Genomic DNA, 18285 nt, shown 5'->3' with positions numbered 1-18285 from the left:
GTAAGAAAAACAAAGAAAATAATTTTATTTAAAAAAAAACACCATAACTACCTGACCTGTCGCACTCCTCCACCGCAATCGCCTTCTTCCTCCTCCCCTTATTCCTTCCCCTTCTTCCTCCTCACTCCTCACCCTTCTTCTCCTCCTCTTCCTCCTCCTTCTCCCTCCTACCTCTCCCTCTTTCCCCGTCTGCTCTGCTAATCTCAGCCGAGCCTCCGTCGCCCTCGCCTTCTTCCATGCGCCCTTGTTGTTGATCTCGGCCGAGCCTCCGTCGCCCTCGCCTCCTTCACTGCGCCAAGCTGCCGCCGACCTACCTTACCGTCGCACTCCTCCGCTGTCGTCGGCCCTCGAAAGCGCCGCCACACGCCTGTATCTTCTCGCCTGTACCTCCTCGCCGCCCCGCCACTCGACCGCCGACGCCGCCTCCTGCCACTGAGGGTGCCATCGTCCTCCTCCTCCTCCTCCTCCTCCTTTGTTCTCGTTCTCGTCCTCGTCCTCGTCCTCATCCTTGTCCTCGTCCTCCTCTGTCCTGGTGGCCTACCCCCCTCCCTCTACCCTAACCACCCTGGTTAGTTTCCCTAACCATAGTTCATTAACTAACCCTATTTAATCAAACTAACCTTAGTTAATTAAACTAATCCTTATTTAATTAACTTAACCTTAGTTAATTACCCTAACCCTAGTTAGATCTAACTCACCCATAGTTAACCTTACTAACCCTAGTTAAATTAATTAACCTTAGTTAGTTTGACTAACCCATAGTTAATCTCATTAATCACAGTTAGCTTAATGTAACCACAATTAGTCTAACCTAACCCCAGTTAGCCTCCCTAACCCTAGTTAGATTAAATTTACCCTAGTTAGGCTAACTCACTCCTAGTTAGCCTACCCTTACCCACAATTAATTAACTCACCCCTAGTTAGCCTACCCTTATCCACAGTTAATTAACTCACCCCTAGTTAACCTAACCTACCCACAGTTAATTAACTCACTCACAATTAACCTAACCTACCCATAGTTAATTAACTCACTCACAGTTAACCTAATCTACCCCTAGTTAGATGACCCTAACCCTAGTTACCCTACCCTAACCATAGTTAGACTGACTAACCCTAGTTACCCAACTAACCCTAGTTAGACTAGCCTAACCTTACTTACACAGACTAACCACATCTTAGCTTACCTAACATTACTTACCAGACTCCCCTCACTAACACGACTTATGCAGATTAAACACACTCAGATGACTTACTATAACCTAACTTAATAAACTCCACTCACCTAACTAACCTCATTGATTTACCTCACTAAATTAACTGAATCAACTTTCTCAGACTAAGCTCACTTAATTCACTTAACCTACTCAGTTAGCCCCCATTCCTGCCTTTTCTCCTCCGTTGTTTTCCCGCTGTGTACGAGTGTGCTAGCGGGTGTTCATGTGCGAGGACGCGCTTCCGACTTGTCCATGTGGTGGAGTATTGCAGTCAGCCGTTCACACGCAGTCATCCTTCGTTGTTCACACGTAGCCCGGGTACCGCCTTTTATTTTCAAACCCGCAAAATACATAAAAATAAACATAAAACACATAAAAATTCCAAAAATTCATCTAAAATTTAAAAAAAATGATTTTTTTTGGAAAATTTACCAACATTTTTTAAATCATTTGGAATATTTTTAAGGTGGAAATCTAAAACAAATAAATTGTAAAAAATTCAAAATTTGAAAAGTACTTCAAAATTCCATGTAAAATGAGTAAATTTTATTTAAAATTAGTAAAAATTTAGAAATAAATTCAAAAAAATTCCACAAATCCCCTTGCCTCTTTTGCCACTAATTTTCTAATTAAAAATGCTCCCATAAATGGCAAAATATTATTTCAAGCTAAAAATTCTAATTTTAATACTTCACTTTATAGAATTTCATTTTAAATTCTAAAAATCAGCTAGAAAATCTTGATTTAATTATTAACAAATAAAAAGTTAAAAAAAAAGCAAAATAATAAAACAAATAAGCCAAAACCAAACAATATACAAAATACAAACACACCTAAAATACAATTGAAAAAAAAACCATAAATATTTTTTTTTGAAAAAAATAATAAAAATCAAATCCAAATAAAGCAAAAACACTAAGGTGTTTTATTTTTTTCAATCAGTGGTGTTTGTTTTTGTTTAACTGGATTCCTTGCATTTGGGAGACTACTCCATGCGCCTTCAGTTCATTGCATACACACCCCTACCAGGTATTTATTTTGTGAGCTTTATTCATTTTCATTATTTCTTAACCACAATTAATTGCTAAAATGAACTATATTCACCCACTTTTCCACGCGCATTCACGCTAAACACACAATTTTTTTAATTTAAAAATGAATCAGCCGTTCACTTTGCACGCGCTACGTGCACTTAAGAGGCACCTTAATTTTTAATAAAAATGAATTAGCTGTCACAAAAAAGCACGCGCTGGCAAAAAAGCGCTCCACATTACCATTAATTTCTAATTAATGAATTTGCATTTAGAGACCCCAATCTGGGAATCGTAGTCCGGGTTTCGATAAAGCATCGTTTCACCCTAATAAATTGTAATTCAAATTTTAAGAAGGAACTGTCGTTTTCTTATTAAGATTTATCACCTAATAAAATGTCACCCATTATTAATAATTTCTTAAAATGAACCCTTCATTAAACTAATTTCTCCTCACTGCACTTGTTCCCCTTTTTAGTAAACATGCTTCGTGGGATGGGCGCATAAAGTCCTCTTAGTTGAAATTGTTGGTCAAGGTTATGGTTAGGTCCTGATTTACATTTCTATGGTATTATGGTTTGTTTATGTGCTACGATTACAGGTGCGGTTTGTAGTTTTTTTTCTTTTTTGCCTGATGTGGGGTTTTGGGTGCCTGTTTGTTGCATCGCATGAAGTTTTCAGTCGCATATGTATAGAGATCATGCCAAATTTTTTCTAGGATGTGGGTTGTTTGGGGTAGTAAATTGGTTAGCTATGTCTATATATGTGTCCTTCTTTTGATTGATTTCTTTTTTATAGCTATTTTGGTTGTTTTGTAGGCATTCTTTGTGATTGTCTATGTTGTGGTGTGTGTGTTTTCCATCTGAATGGCGCCTCACGCTCCTCCTCCTATCCAGTATGTTTCGCTGATCAGTCAGGATTATTCTTCCCTATTGGCTTTTGAGCCTATAGCGAAAGCCAGACTTGCGACTTTCGTGGCTGCTTCATTCCCACTGATTACAGATGATCCATCCCTGTGTGATGAATTTCTTGCATTGTACAACAACAAGTCGGGCCTGGTTCATGGTGCTTCCATGGTATTGACAACCCGAGGGTTAGGGAAGGCTTTGTCTCTTTCCTACAAAGGAGAACCCTTTGTTACAGCTAGACAATTATTCTCCAACGATGAGATTTTCAAGTTGTTACAAAAGCAGACCAAAGAGATTTTGGATGTCAAGAAAGTGATCAACACTTCACGAGTATCTTTTTCCATGATCACTAATCCTCTTTGGAAGTTAGTCTGCCAGTTTCTCCAAGACAGGTTTATGCCTGCCAAAACACCATCCCATTACTTGTCCAAAGAACTCTTCACAGCTTCCAAGATAGTGTTAAAAGGGGTGGCTATTGATTGGAGTACTTACCTACTTACAAAGATGGACCAACATTTTGTCAAAGTAACCCAAGGAAATGTCACAAATGTCACCTATGGTTCCTACCTGTATGCTTTTTTGACATACTCAGGCCTAAAGAAGGGTGTGCTACCATATCCTCCATCTGATCCAATACCTCCTCCACCACCTTCAGAAGAGTCAGAACCTATTGACATAGAGGATCTTGATTCCTCTCCTCCATTGGTCATTCAGCGGAAGCACTTGAAGCGTGTGTAGATAAAACTCCTTCAATTCTTCCTTCAGTCACAATTCTTGCTACTTCTGGCAGTGACCTCCCTACTTACCTCACATGTAACAATTTGTTCAGGGCACATAGAGAGGGTTCCTTGGACATATCAGTCCCTTCACTGAACAGTTTAGTATCAGGAGATGCTATTCCATTCCTCTGTAAAGACATTCATAGTTTGATTGAACTTTCGGTGACAACTTGTGTTCAAGAGCTGTATGCTTCTTTCTATGAAGAACTGATGCAGTCCAAAGACCAGTTGCATAAGGCAACCTCAGAGTTAGCCTCTGCTAAAGACACACTTGCAGATTTGTTTAAGCAGATGGAGCAACAAACCCAAATGATTGAGACCCAGAGAGAAGAAATATTTTCTTTGAAGATTCAGTTAACAGAAGCTCAATCAGAGGTCACTAAAGTCTCAGAGGAGAAAGAGAGACTGTCCAAAGGAAGCTCAAGAGTTTCAGACTCTTTTAGATGCAAAAATCTCAGCCTTACAGACTGCTCATAATATAGTGGAATCACAAGCTTCCCAAATCAAGCAGTTGCAAGACCAACTAACACAGTCACGGTCCATTCCTCCAAGCCCCAATGTTCCTCTGATTCCTTCTATCTCTAAACAGGACTTGGCAGTTCTCCAGAGACAGGCCACCTTGTGTCCATTGTTCCAAGATAAAGTGGAAAGATTGCAGTCCAGAATGGATTTTTTATGGTCGACATTTGAGCACTTTCAAGAGTATGTTCCTTCGGACCATTTTTTCTTTGTCCACTATCAGTTGCAAAAGTTGGCTTTCTATATGAAACTTTCAATGATGGATCTTCCTCTTTTAGAGGATGGTTGGAGTGGGGCTTGGTCTCATGAGTTGCTAACAGAAGTGGTCCGTATGGTGTTTGAAGATTCTGTGACGATGGATACCATGTTGCTGTCTTACATATATCTACGAGGTGATCTGTTGATTCCAGATGATGTAGATATGGCTTGGTATGTGGGGGATGTGGTCTTGCAAGCTGTCTTGTATGTCAACTATTTGGAGTTATGGATAGATGACATGTTCTAGTGTTACTCCTCAAAAGTGGCTACTTGCCCTGACAATTCATGGCACTCAATGATTGATTCTGTGGTCTTGAATCAACGTCAGAATACAACTTCTACTTATGTGCAGAGCACTAACCAACTGAGGGTGGATCTCCTAGCTTATCTTTCCAAAAACCATCCATTTGATTCAACCTTTTTTTATGCCTACCAGAGAAGTCTTAGGTCCCTCTATTCCTAGCCTATTGTATTATCAACAAATGGCTCATCGCTATGATACCTATCTTTCCCTTTATCAAACCAATTCAGCACAGCTATCTTACCTCTCCTTTTCCAACCTCAATGTTTTCCTCAAATTCCTATATTTACCTATTATTCTTTCATCAAAGATAGAGTATTTTTCCCTTCTCCACCATGCCCTTCACCATCTATCCATATACCTTCTACTTTTTCTGTTTATCAATTAACACCTTTCCTAGCTGATTCCCTTAAATTTTCAACCACTCCTTCTTTATTTTATTCCTCCTTTTATGATTTTGCCTACCCATCTCTTCATCCTCTTTTACTTATTCCACTTCCATCTTCTGCCACTTCTATTTCACAACCCCCTCAGTTGGTTAATGAATACGAAGGATTTGATCAGCAGATTTCTAGAAGAAGAGGATGGAGCTCGACTAATTCTCTTATAGGACCCCAGATTAACTGGCCAATAATTCTAGGAGACTGGACTACTACCAGTCAAGCATACCAGAATTACCTTTATTTTTCTCACCAATATTCACAATCTCTAGATCCTTCAGTGAGATTGATAGCTCATTTTGCTTGGTATCTAGCATACATGCATAGGCATTCTCATAATGATCAAAAGGCCATTCCAAAGCTTTGCATGAATGTCAATGTGAACATTGATTTCCAACAATTGGTTGTCCTCTATTTTCATGCCCTATGTCTACCTAGCAAATTCTTGGGTATCAGAAGGTCCCCAAGAACAAAAAAACTCTATTTTTTACACAAAAACCAATGAAGAAAGCTTGCACGACATGAATAAGAGACCAATTGGGTGCAATCTCCCCCCATGCCTTGTGTGAACGCTCCACAAAGCATGTATTTAATATATTATTCATCTTCAAGCTCAAATAATAGCCTAATTTACAAAATAGCACGCTTTAGCTTTTGAGTTTGCTTTTATGCCACTAAAGAATTAAAGCTAATGGGCGCCCAAGAAGTCAGGCGGTATCCAAATACAATATCCAATACAAGTATTTAAATCGTGCGCCCATGCGTATACAAAAATAATAAATAAATATCAAATACTTTGATAAATAAGCACGATAAAATATAGACGCCATACCTAAGATACACGCCATTAAAAATTGATGATAATTTGAATATACGCTATCCTCCAATGCTTCCCAATGCCACCGCTGCTCGCTCTACACATCAATTGAAGCATTCACAATTGTTAGAAAAATAATACAATTAAACCGACAAAAGTGAATACCTAGCAGTCTTCAGCTATATAAATAAATTGGTTAGAAATCAATCCTAACCTTAATTTATTACGAGTGTGCACTCTAAACTCATAAACGTTTATTAATTTAAATATATATTTTGCGGAATCACCCGCTATGGAATCACCCATGTACACATAAAATTAACAAAACACCCGAAAAGGATAGGCGTCCCCATCGACTTTTCGCACAAAGAATCCACTTTGTGTATGAGCCCCGGTAATAAAATTTTACGGAATCCACCGCAAAACCTCACGGAATCCACCGTGGAATATGCCTCCTGGCATCATACCCCGTGGTGGGATAGCAATTGAGGACTATTAGCTCAATGTGGAGCTAATAGAGTGGGAAAAGCATTTAGGTCTCTAGCATGCATCCATTGGGCCTCTTTAACAGGATGATTTTTAAACTTGACCAAATATCTAGAATATCTACGGCCAGTTCTAGTGGTCATAGAGTCAGTATCTATAATAGTTTGAGGCTCAAGTATTTCAGTGTCATCATCTAGCAAAGGAGGGTTTTCATAGACAGGGTGTACAGGTGGCCTCTAAAAGGTCGTAATAAACTGATATGGAAGGTGTTATGGATTTTCCAATGTTGTGGTAGTTCTAGTTTAAATGCATTGTCATTGATTTTGTGTATGATCTTGAATGGTCCATAAAATCTAGGTGCTAATTTGACAATAGGGTGTTTATCTACACTTTGTAATCTTCATTTTTCAATTCGTAACCAAACATAATCATCAACTTTAAAATTCATAGCTTGTCTTTTCTTGTTTGCTTATTTTGTATATGATTGTTGGGCTTTGGCAATCATATCTTTAACTTCATCAAAAATAGTAGCATGCATATTAGCAATATCATCAGCAGTCTGAATTTTGTTTGATAATGATGCAGCAAGTGTAGGCAATCGATATCCATAAATAACTTCAAATGGTGCTTTCTTTGTAGCTGTATGTGGTGTGTTATTATATGCAAATTGAAGTAAATGTAGATATGTATCCCATGTGTGTAGTTTTGAGATAGTGTAAGCATGCAAAAGATCGAAAATAGTACTGTTAGTAGCTTCTGTTTGACTGTTTGTTTTAGGATGAAATGCAAATGAAAAATCAATCTTTGTTCCTAAGTTAGCAAACAAAGTAATCCAAAAATTATTACAGAATCTAGAATCACGATTAGAAATAATAACTTTTGGTAAACCATGGTTAGTAAACACAGTTTTCAAAAACAATTGAGTAGCTTGAGATATAGTTAAAGTTTTCTTGTATGGAATAAAATATTCTTGTTTGCTACACCTATCTACAATAGTCCAAATCATATCATGATTAGCTTTAGTGTTAGGTAGACCAGTGATAAAATCCATTGAAATCTGTTCCCATGGTCGTGATGGAATAGATAATGGCATTAGTAAACCATATTGTTTACCATGGTGTCTTTTAACTCGTTGACAAACTAAGCATTCAGATACGAAGTTAGATACATTAGTGTCCATATGTGGCCAATAAAAATCTTCAATCAATGTACGCAAAGTAGATATAATTCCTCTATGACCTTGATACGGAGGACAATGAATTTCATGCAAAACAAATGATCGAAATGGAACAGTCACACATAATCTTTTTTCATAAAACATAAATCCATTAGTATAAGACAATGAATCAATAGGAATCCAATTATTTGCAACTAGTTTATTCCAATCAGCTTGAAAAGTAGGATCCTGATGACAAGTATCTTTCATAGGGATAAGGGAATCAAATGATATCACAAAAATATTTTGAATTGTCGGTCTTCTACTCAAAGCATCAGCAAACAACATTTTCTTTTCCAGGTTGATATTGTATAAGGGGATGAAAACTTTGAATAAAAGTGGCCCATTTAATGTATCGGTTAGATATTTGTGGTTGACTAAGGAGATGCCTAATGCTTTGTTGGTTAGTTTTGATCATGAATTCAGATCCCATTAAATAATGTTTCCATTGACGTAAGGCTTGTACTACAGCTAGCAATTCTTTATCATAGGTAGAATATTTAAGTTCAGATGGTTTGAGTTTGCAACTAGAGTAGGCTATGGGATGATTATCTTGCATAAGGACTGCTCCTATTCTAGATCCACTAGCATCAGTAGCTACTAAAAAGAATGGTCTATTGAAATCAGGTAATTGTAATACAGGAGCATGAGTTAAAGGATGTTTCAACAAATCAAAGGACTTTTGTTGATTGTTAGACCAGTTATACACAATACCCATAGCCCACTTATGTCAAGGCATAAATCCACCCCTGAATGGGCTACTGAAGGATATGAAACCTTCTATGATCTTCAAGACATTAAGGTGGTAATCCAGGTGGTAAATCAGCAGCAAAACAATCTTGAAATTGGGCAAGAAATTGTGTATGCCTAGGATGCATCTGTTTTTCTTTAGCTTGAATTTCATTTACCCATATTAAATAGGATTTGCTACTTTTACGTAATGCATGTTTAGCCTGAGTATGTGTAAGCAGTGGAAAATTATTAGAAGCATGCATACCATGCAGTGTGATTTGTTTTCCTTGAAAATAAATTTTAATTGAATGCGTAGAATAATCTATGTCAGGATTGTATTGATGACGCTAGGGCATTCCTAAGATAATGTCACTAGACTGCAAAGGTACAACTAGGAAATTTCTTCGTTCAGTATAATCACCAATTTTAATTTCTAAATTATGCACCTCTTGTGTTCCATTATATCTCGTACCTAGGAATGTAGCCTTGATGCGATAATTTGTAGAAACAGTTTATAAATTAAATTCTTTGACTAATTTTGCAGAAATAAAGTCATGTGTGCTCCCATCATCATGTAAAATAGTCTTTTCTTTACCATGCACAAAACATTTCATTGTTAACAAAGAATGGGGAGTTGGCATACCTGGCAAAGTATCCGAAGTAGTACCAATGTTGTCATCATCTTCCGTAAAGTCCGGCATTTCCTCACGTTCTTCTTCTTCTATTGCTCCCAGATAATTGATATGGACAGATGGCTTTTTGGATTGACAATTGGCAGATAAATGTCCAGGTTGATGGCATTTGTAACAAACTATGGGTTTGGCTTTGGATACAGTATTGGTAATGGCAAGACGTTTAGGAATGTTGGGATTTGACTGTGGGGATGGCTTAGGGTTTGGATTTGTGTTTGATAGCAAGGCAGGTGGTCGTGTCCAAGATTTACGGAATGAAGATGGAAGAAAATGACTTTGATTGAATCTTCGAAAATTTGAATTGAATTGTTTGGAACCAAAGTTATCATTAGTTAGAAATTGTTGTGGTCGCTTGTCTCATCCGCGAATTTTGTCTTCAGTGTCATGGGCCAAGGAAATTGCATCTTCAAGTGTTTTTGGCTTGAACATATTGACTTCCGCATAGAAATGTCTAAGTAGACCAGACATAAACTTGCGTTTATGAGTTAGTTCAGGTACATCTTCGAGCATACGTAGTTGCAATAGGGCATTCCAGAAACGTTCAGTGTATTGGGAAATAGGTTCGCGATCCCTTTGTTATAGAAGATCCCATTGCTTGATAGCTTTTTCATGGAATTGAGGAGGAAGGAAATTCTGCAAAAATTTCTTTTGGAAAGTCTCCCATGTAGTGGGACAATCAACGCTTTTGCGAACCACAGTCCACCATAAGGATGCTCGGTCAACTAAATGGTTAGTGACACATTTAATTTTGTCTTTCTCAGCATATGTTTCTTCATGGAAGTAATCATCAAATTGATTGATAAAAGCAAGTATAGTCTTTCCATCGCGTGATCCATTGAAAGTATGAAATTTGAAGTTTCTTTTGCTTATCTTTGTTTCTTTGTGAATGGATTGGGCTTCAAGTATTGCATCGATAGTACGTCGTATAAGATCTTCGGGTTGTGATCCATCTTGATCGGTGGTTGATCGTTATAAATTGGCCAATTGAACTTGCAAAGCTTGTCGGGCTCTTCGTTCTTCTTCAAGCTGTATCATAATCAAATCCAACTTTTGCTCCATCGTTGGTCCGGGTAAATCACCTTCAGCCATAAGATCATCCATGTTTTGATCAATCATCCTGCAAAATTCCAAAAGACCTCACACTCTTGAAATCTTATTAGTGGGATGAGCGTAGCTCAAAGGCGGGTTTACAAGGCTTGTATATTTTGTTTGGCTTTTGTAGTATCTCTCCTTTACAATTGCGAAATTCATTGTCACAACCATGTTCCAAGAGAATAGTGTTGCATATAAACTGCGTATAGTCTACGTGTGAACTTCTGCTTTTGCTGAAACTGGTTCAACAAGACTGCAAGTGTGAACAGCGACTTCTCGAGAGTAATACAGTGATTCGTATGCTTCTGAGTATGAACTGCCTCTTAAGTAGTTATTGAAGATGACTTTGATGACCTTGGAGACTTGAAAAACTTGGAGGACTTAAAGCTTAAAGCTTTATTGACTCTGCGTGATTTTCGTGGACAAGAGGATGTTGTCGGCCGATTTGAAGTCGATCAGTACATGCCACTGCCGCCGTTTTACGAATTCGTTTATGGAAGCTTTTAAATAAGCTTCTTGTAAAGCTTATTAAGCTTTTGACTTAAGCTTGAAAGGTTATGGCTAAAAATTTCTTATATGTATCACGACTTGATGAAGGAGCTTTGCCGCCAGTCCTTCACCTACAGAGGCTGGTCTCTCACGATCAGAGGGTACAGAAGGGGGTTCTTGACTGCCAGGAACACGCTGGTATCGACAGTTTGGACTGTAGAGCTTGATCATTCCAGGAGCTCCGCCTTCGCGCGAGATTGTAAGCAATTGGAAGCTCTCGATCTCAGCTTCGCTCTGATACCTCTGATGCACAAGTTGGACGCCGTATGTGCACGTAGTGAGCATCAGAAGGTCCCCAAGAACAAAAGAACTCTACTTTTTACACAAAAACCAATAAAGAAAGCTTGCACGATATGAACAAGAGACCAATTGGGTGCAATCTCCCCCCATGCCTTGTGTGAGCGCTCCACAAAGCATGTATTTAATATATTATTCATCTTCAAGCTCAAATAATAGCCCAATTTACAAAATAGCATACTTTAGCTTTTGAGTTTGCTTTTGTGCCACTAAAGAATTAAAGCTAATGGGCGCCCAAGAAGTCAGGCGGTACCCAAATACAATGTCCAATACAAGTATTTAAATCGTGCGTCCATGCGCATATAAAAATAATAAATAAATATCAAACGCTTTGATAAATAAGCGCGACAAAATATAGGCGCCATGCCTAAGATACGCGCCCATCAAAAATTGATGATAATTTGAATACACGCCATCCTCCAATGCTTCCCAATGCCATCGTTGCTCACTCTACACATCAGCTGAAGCATTCACAATTATTAGAAAAATAATACAATTAAACCGACAAAAGTGAATACGTAGCAGTCTTCAGCTATATAAATAAATTGGTTAGAAATCAATCCTAACCTTAATTTATTATGAGTGCGCACTCTAAACTCATAAACATTTATTAATTTAAATATGTATTTTGCGGAATCACCCGCTATGGAATCACCTATGTACACATGAAATTAACAAAACACCCGAAAAGGATAGGCATCCCCATCGACTTTTCGCACAAAGAATCCACTTTGTGTATGAGCCCCGATAATAAAATTTTACAGAATCCATTTCAAAACCTCACGGAATCTATCGTGGAATATGCCTCCTGGCATCAGATATCTTGTTTTGCTAGAAAGGATGTGCTGCCTCAGTTCTTTCAAAATCCTCCAAAGACATTTGTAGATGAGTCATTCTCCATGGATCATTTTCAAAACCACCAAACCTTTAAAAGGGATTACCTTCATTGATACCTTTGCAATGTATTTTGGATGATTCTTAATGATAGATATATCTCTCTTTTTGGAGGTGTCATTCAGATGGTTATGTTAGTGTTTGTGTGTGTGTTGTGGGTTAACTGTATGTGATGAGTTCGTGCTGGTTGAATAATTTGTTCGAGAGCTCTTTTCAAACTATTGATGGTGGATGGAGGCCTATGGTGCAAAGCTGAAGAGAACCTCTCATATCCTTTGCAAATTTATTATGGCTTTTAAATAATTAATTAGATGAGTTAACGAATAACAAAGTTTTCCTTTAGTAGTTTTTTCTATCAGATACAGGTGATAAGTTGGGGTCGTGGTTTGGCGAGATTGTTGAAGATACTACAGAAGATCAAAATTGAGCTCTTTAGTGAACTTATATTCTTCTTTTCCTTAGGTCGTGAGGATGTTTCCTTTCTAAGTGTGGGGATATGTTGAGAGTGGAAAAAGACTGAATTTTTGACTGATTTTTGTTATTTTTGAGGTCTGAATGATTGATTTTTGATGGATTTAGAGTGATGTATGGTTGTTAATGGAAGTGTTTGAGAGTGTTTTGGATGATATTGATTATGTTTTGGAAGATCATGATTATTTTCAGTAGAGATATGAAGCTCTGTAATGTTCTGATAGGTTCTATTGAGGTTCTGATTGGTTCTGTATACCTTCTGTATAGCTTCTGTTTTGTTCTGATTTTCTTATGTATGAAGCATGGATTGATGATTGATGAAGATTGAGATCTTTTGAAATCTTATTGAATAGTTTTTGATAGTTTGGAATGGTTTGAGTATGAGTTATGAGGTTCTGATGACCTTCTGTAACCCTCTGTAGACCTTCTGTAGAACCTCTGTCTCTGCTCTGTACTGTACTGTAGCTGCTTTGGTACTGTACTGTAACTATTCTGTAGACCTTCTGTAAGTGTTCTGTAGAATGTATATGTGAATTTGGGAAAGTTTTCTAACTTTTGGAAAGGATGAATCTAAGTTCAAAAGAGCTAAAACAAATGGAAAAAGCAGTTGCTGAAGACTGAAGAGAATATTGAAGATACAGTGACAGTAGTGAGCTGTGAAAAGACACTGTAGTGGCTCTGGTGACTCTTCATATCAGACATACCTCTTGGGAGGTGCATCCACGACCTAAGAAGAATTATTGAGAGTTATTATGAGAGTATTGTAGTGAGGAGATGTTGTACTATTGATAGAGAAAGAGAGAGAGAGCCAGAGATAGCGAATTCTATCAAAACAGTGTAACTGTATATGAAAGATTGAGAGAGAAAAATATGAAGACATTGAAGATGAATACTATGTGATTGATTTTCATTCAAAGATGGTGTATTATTTTGTGTTCTTTGTTCTACTGAAGTATTTTATGAAGATGTTGAAGATTATGGTTGATTCTAACAAATCTGTGGGAGATATCTACTATGATGCTGTGTGAAGATTTGCTGTTTTCTTTGTTTTGGCCATCAAAAGAATGAAATAAAAGCTTGTTGATGTTACAAGATAGATTTTCTTGCAGTAGAATCCCCTTTTCCTTGGTGTTCCTCTTGGGGCTCCAGTTAGCTACATAGGATTTTGTCAAGTCCTATGATAGGTTTCGTAGATTGTAAAATAAGAAATATTATAGATGGTGTGAGACTCTCTCTCTCTTTCCCCTATTTAAGTGGAGAGAGAGAGAGAGAGAGAGAGAGAGAGAGAGGTAATAGACGTTGCATCTTTGAATCATGTACCTACCTCATAAACAAACTAATATGATATACAACAAATATTTGAATACATAGTGAGACTAACTTGGTTTAATGAGACTATACATTGCTTCTTTATGTAAATAAGCGAGATGGCTACTTTTCTACAATTAAATTTGTATCAAACCATAACAATATAAAAACCCAGACTTTGCAAAGCAATCATGTAAGAATAAGTAGACACTTGAATTTACTTTTTCAAGGTTGAGTATAATGCCCTAAACATTATTAGCAAAATGGAGCTCACATGCACAAAAATATTGGGTTGCTAATATGTAAATTGAAGGGGGGAACATATAGATTTACTGCATCAAGGTAGATGAAGTTCCTTACCAAAATGCATCATTATTTTCTCTTGTGCACGCTTTAGTCCTAATTAACCAAATTTAAAGTCTCTTGGATAGAACCCATATGACTCTAGGATGGTGCACAAATCAATAAGGCTTTTAGGATGCTTTATCCTTGATAATTAAGACACAACTCCATCCAAAGTGGATTACAATGCTTTTACTAGTTGGGCATGGATATCTATGCTTGGCTAGTAAATGTGGATAATGGAATGACATGCAAGGAGCCATGTCCTTTAGGGGTCCTTTAGGGTAGTTGTAGAAGAACTTGCAAAAGTAGACTCCAATCTTCGTTGTTTGGTTTTCCTCAATCAAGGATTATGTAAAATTGTAGTTCTTAGCAAACCAGGTTAAATCCCAAAAATTCATGTCATATCAATAAGTTATCACATAAGAATTCCCATCATATGCAATATTATCACTTTAATGAATGCTATATTAGTAGAAAGAAAAAATATAAAAAAGGGGGTTCTTCTCATCCAAACAAATCTTTTTAAACTCATCTCAAATACTTCTCCTACTCTAGTACCTATGGTTGAGAAGAGGTTTCGACTTATAGCCACACCTCAAAACAAGGCCTTCAAATCAACTCCAAAAACATTCCTAAATGGCAATTTTACCTTCAATTTGAGTGGTTGATTAAATATATTTGGATTCCGGGTGTGAAAAGTGACAATTTTGCATATGGTATTTTCATTGCTAAAAGTACTTAGGGTAGGGCTAATTATATTAAGTTATACTACATTGTGAAAATTTTATCCATACCAAATATGACTCCTCAAAATTTTCCAACATGTATTAGTGCATGCACACACATGCATATAAGGGAGGAGGTTTGCAAAATCTTAATGCCAAAAAGAGGGTTGTCGGCAACCCCCTTTCTAGATTTTTTAACACAGAGAGAGAGAGAGAGAGAGAGAGAGAGAGAGAGAGAGAGAGAGAGAGAGAGAGAGAGAGAGAGAGAGAGAGAGAGAGAGAGAGAGAGAGAGAGAGAGAGAGAGAGAGAGAGAGAGAGATTGGGGGAGAGAGAAAGAGCAAGAGATAGAAGAAATGCTTTATGTTTTTTTTGCCAAAAAAGGTGGTTGCTTTGTTTTGATATCTGTAAAAAATGCACACTTGGGGTGACAATTAAAGAGGTGGGACACTAAATGGGTTTTGATCTAAGCAAACAAAAACACACCGTCTTGTATGAGATTCTTATACATGCATGCAAAACTTAATATCCATTAGCACAAACAGACTCTTATTATTCTCTTCTCTTCTATTCTATCTCACACACACACTCTCTCTCCTTTAGGTGCATTAGGCCTAAGAGTCATGCTTGTGTTTAGCCAATTGACATCTTTTGTTGCTACAGTAATACATAATCAAAATATACGCTAGGTGTAATACATACTTGATATTTTGCATGCTTTATGGCCGTGTGCTAAGAAGAATTGCAAGTTGCTACATTTGATCTCTTGTGGTTCTTACTTTCACCAAAATATTGATGAAACTCATGGGATGGCTAAACACATCCCATACTATTGCTTGATTTCACAGAGATTTCATGTAAATGAAAAAAGCCAAAGGGATCCTTCAAATTTACTCTTCCTATAGACATATATCAACTATTCTATGCAACAAAATTGAAGTCCTAGACTATGTAGAGTGAGAGAGAGATATAGGAGAGTACAGAATGGTGATGAGTATAACCCATAGTCTCACCTTTGATTGTAGGTATACCAATGATGGTTGAGCTCCTTAGTGCTAGTTTCGAATTGGTGGATTAGTCCATCACTTGTATTTGGTAACCATAGCTACCCTTCTCTATTGAGTAAAGAACTTTATTACTACTATTACACTTTCAGACGTATTATTAGTACTATTGTCACTGTTTTGCTTGTCTCATTTCCTCTTTCTCACCAAATTTTCTCATGAATTCCTCAAATTTTAAGCAAATTGAGCATCAAATTTAAATGTGAATTTTGCCAATTTTGAGCCTGGGCTTGGATGTTCTCCTTGATGGTGGTGAGCTTGGTCTTTAATCTCAAATTATTTATCTAAGTTTCATTTTAGCTTAGTTACTTTGTCTTCTTCTTATTATTTGGGCGTTCTTTCTTCTTATTTGGGCATCCTTGGCTTAGAATTAAGAGAAATTGGATGTTGTTTTTGGTATAGGCCTCACAAGGATTTGTATACTACTCTATTTACGCTTGGGTATTTCAATTTCTTTTGATGGAGGAACATAAGCAACAACTGAGAGCTCCTATTGGTCTGGATCCTAGGTTATGGATTAGGTAACTTTGTTGATTTGGTGATTTGACTATGTTTTTTGAGCAAGAGACATGGGCTCTTATTACTTTGGTTGCATTGTCAATATTTACTTATGTTTGTATATTGCCATAGGCTTCATGGGCTTCTAAGGGGGTGTAGTTGAGTTTCATAGTTTTGGTCTTTATCCATGCTATCCCTTGGGAACACATTTGAATTTAGGCTCATACCACACAGATAATTTGGCAGTTTGGATGGGTTTGAATTTAGGTGATTCCCTTGGTAACATGAGTTTTGTGCTTGTATTTTATAGCATTGGGAGGTTCGGGTTTGATTTTTGTGTCAACTTTAAATCTCCTTTTGGTTTCTACTAGTATATAGCAATCTTTTTGTCCTTTTATATAGGTTTGGACTTACTTATCAATTGTAAGATTTTCTCCTACACATTGAGCAACTTTCATAGTTAGTTCTTGCTCCCCTTACTAGTTGAGGTTGTGGGTGTTAGGGCCAAGATTATTTCCTTCTTTTATCCTTTAGTCAGACCTAGATTTGAAAGCCAAGATGACTCTTTCTCTTGAAAATATTGAGTGAAAATGTTTGCCTACATAGTCAACTTTGCACTTCTCCTAATACTTAAAAGGTCATTCCAAGATAATCTCTTTGCCAATATCTTCCCTATTTAGAAGAATGTAGGAGAGTATAGAGATGCTTTCAATCTCCATAGGCATAATTATCAAGACATAATTAGCTTTTAGTCTCCATAGGCATAATTAGTTTACACTTTCCTAGCAAGGTACCTACAATGCCATGACACAAATTGAGTTTCGTGTCTTTAAGGGTACTAATTTTGATTTTTCAAATTGGTTCCAAAAATAGTAAAATAATGTATTGAAGTTGATAGTGAGATATTAGCATTGACTTTGTCTTTATAACTGATCTGACTCAAAGATATGCAAGTGGAAAGATTAATCCATCTTCTGAGTCAAGGTTGTTGATTGTCACAACCCTGAGGTGAAATTTTGATACTTTAGCTTGGGGCAAGTGGCTCGGTTGATTTGTGTCAGTTCAACTTATTGTTCCAATTACAGATATCGAGTTTGTTTTGCTATTACGATGGGTCTAACTATAATGTTAGGATCATCCATAAGAGGTTGCTATTTGAACTTTCCTAGGGGGTAACATTTTTTTTTTTTTTCCATTGAAGTGTCCAATGCTTTCCCTTTCAAGGGTCTCTAGCTCCACATTTCCTGATTTACAGATAATGCAGACACTGTAGAATATGAGGCCTCCAAATTTCATCTATTGTTTATTGTCCTTGATCAAGTAAGGTAACAGCAAATTGCCTCTTTTAAAGTTTATATACTATGAGAGAGAGAGAGAGAGAGAGAGAGAGAGAGAGAGAGAGAGAGAGAGAGAGAGAGAGTAAAAGCGCCATATAAAAAATAGACAAAGGATTGATTTATAGAGTCCCATTCAAATTAGATTTTTATACCTATCAGTGTTGCTGTAGACTAGGGATTGCTATACTATAGTAGAGCAAATTCTTAGATACACATTAAGCATGCATGCACAAATATAACATGTATTGTTTGTTGAATAGAATATATACATGCCACAAAACAAAATCATACTATAAAAGAAAAGAGTACATTAT

This window comes from Lygodium microphyllum, chromosome 14, assembly GCF_053477565.2.
Source record: "Lygodium microphyllum isolate KBCC chromosome 14, Lygodium_microphyllum_v1.1.10, whole genome shotgun sequence".
NCBI lineage: Eukaryota > Viridiplantae > Streptophyta > Polypodiopsida > Schizaeales > Lygodiaceae > Lygodium > Lygodium microphyllum.
The sequence above is the reverse complement of the archived record's forward strand: the minus strand, read 5'-3'. Positions refer to the sequence as shown.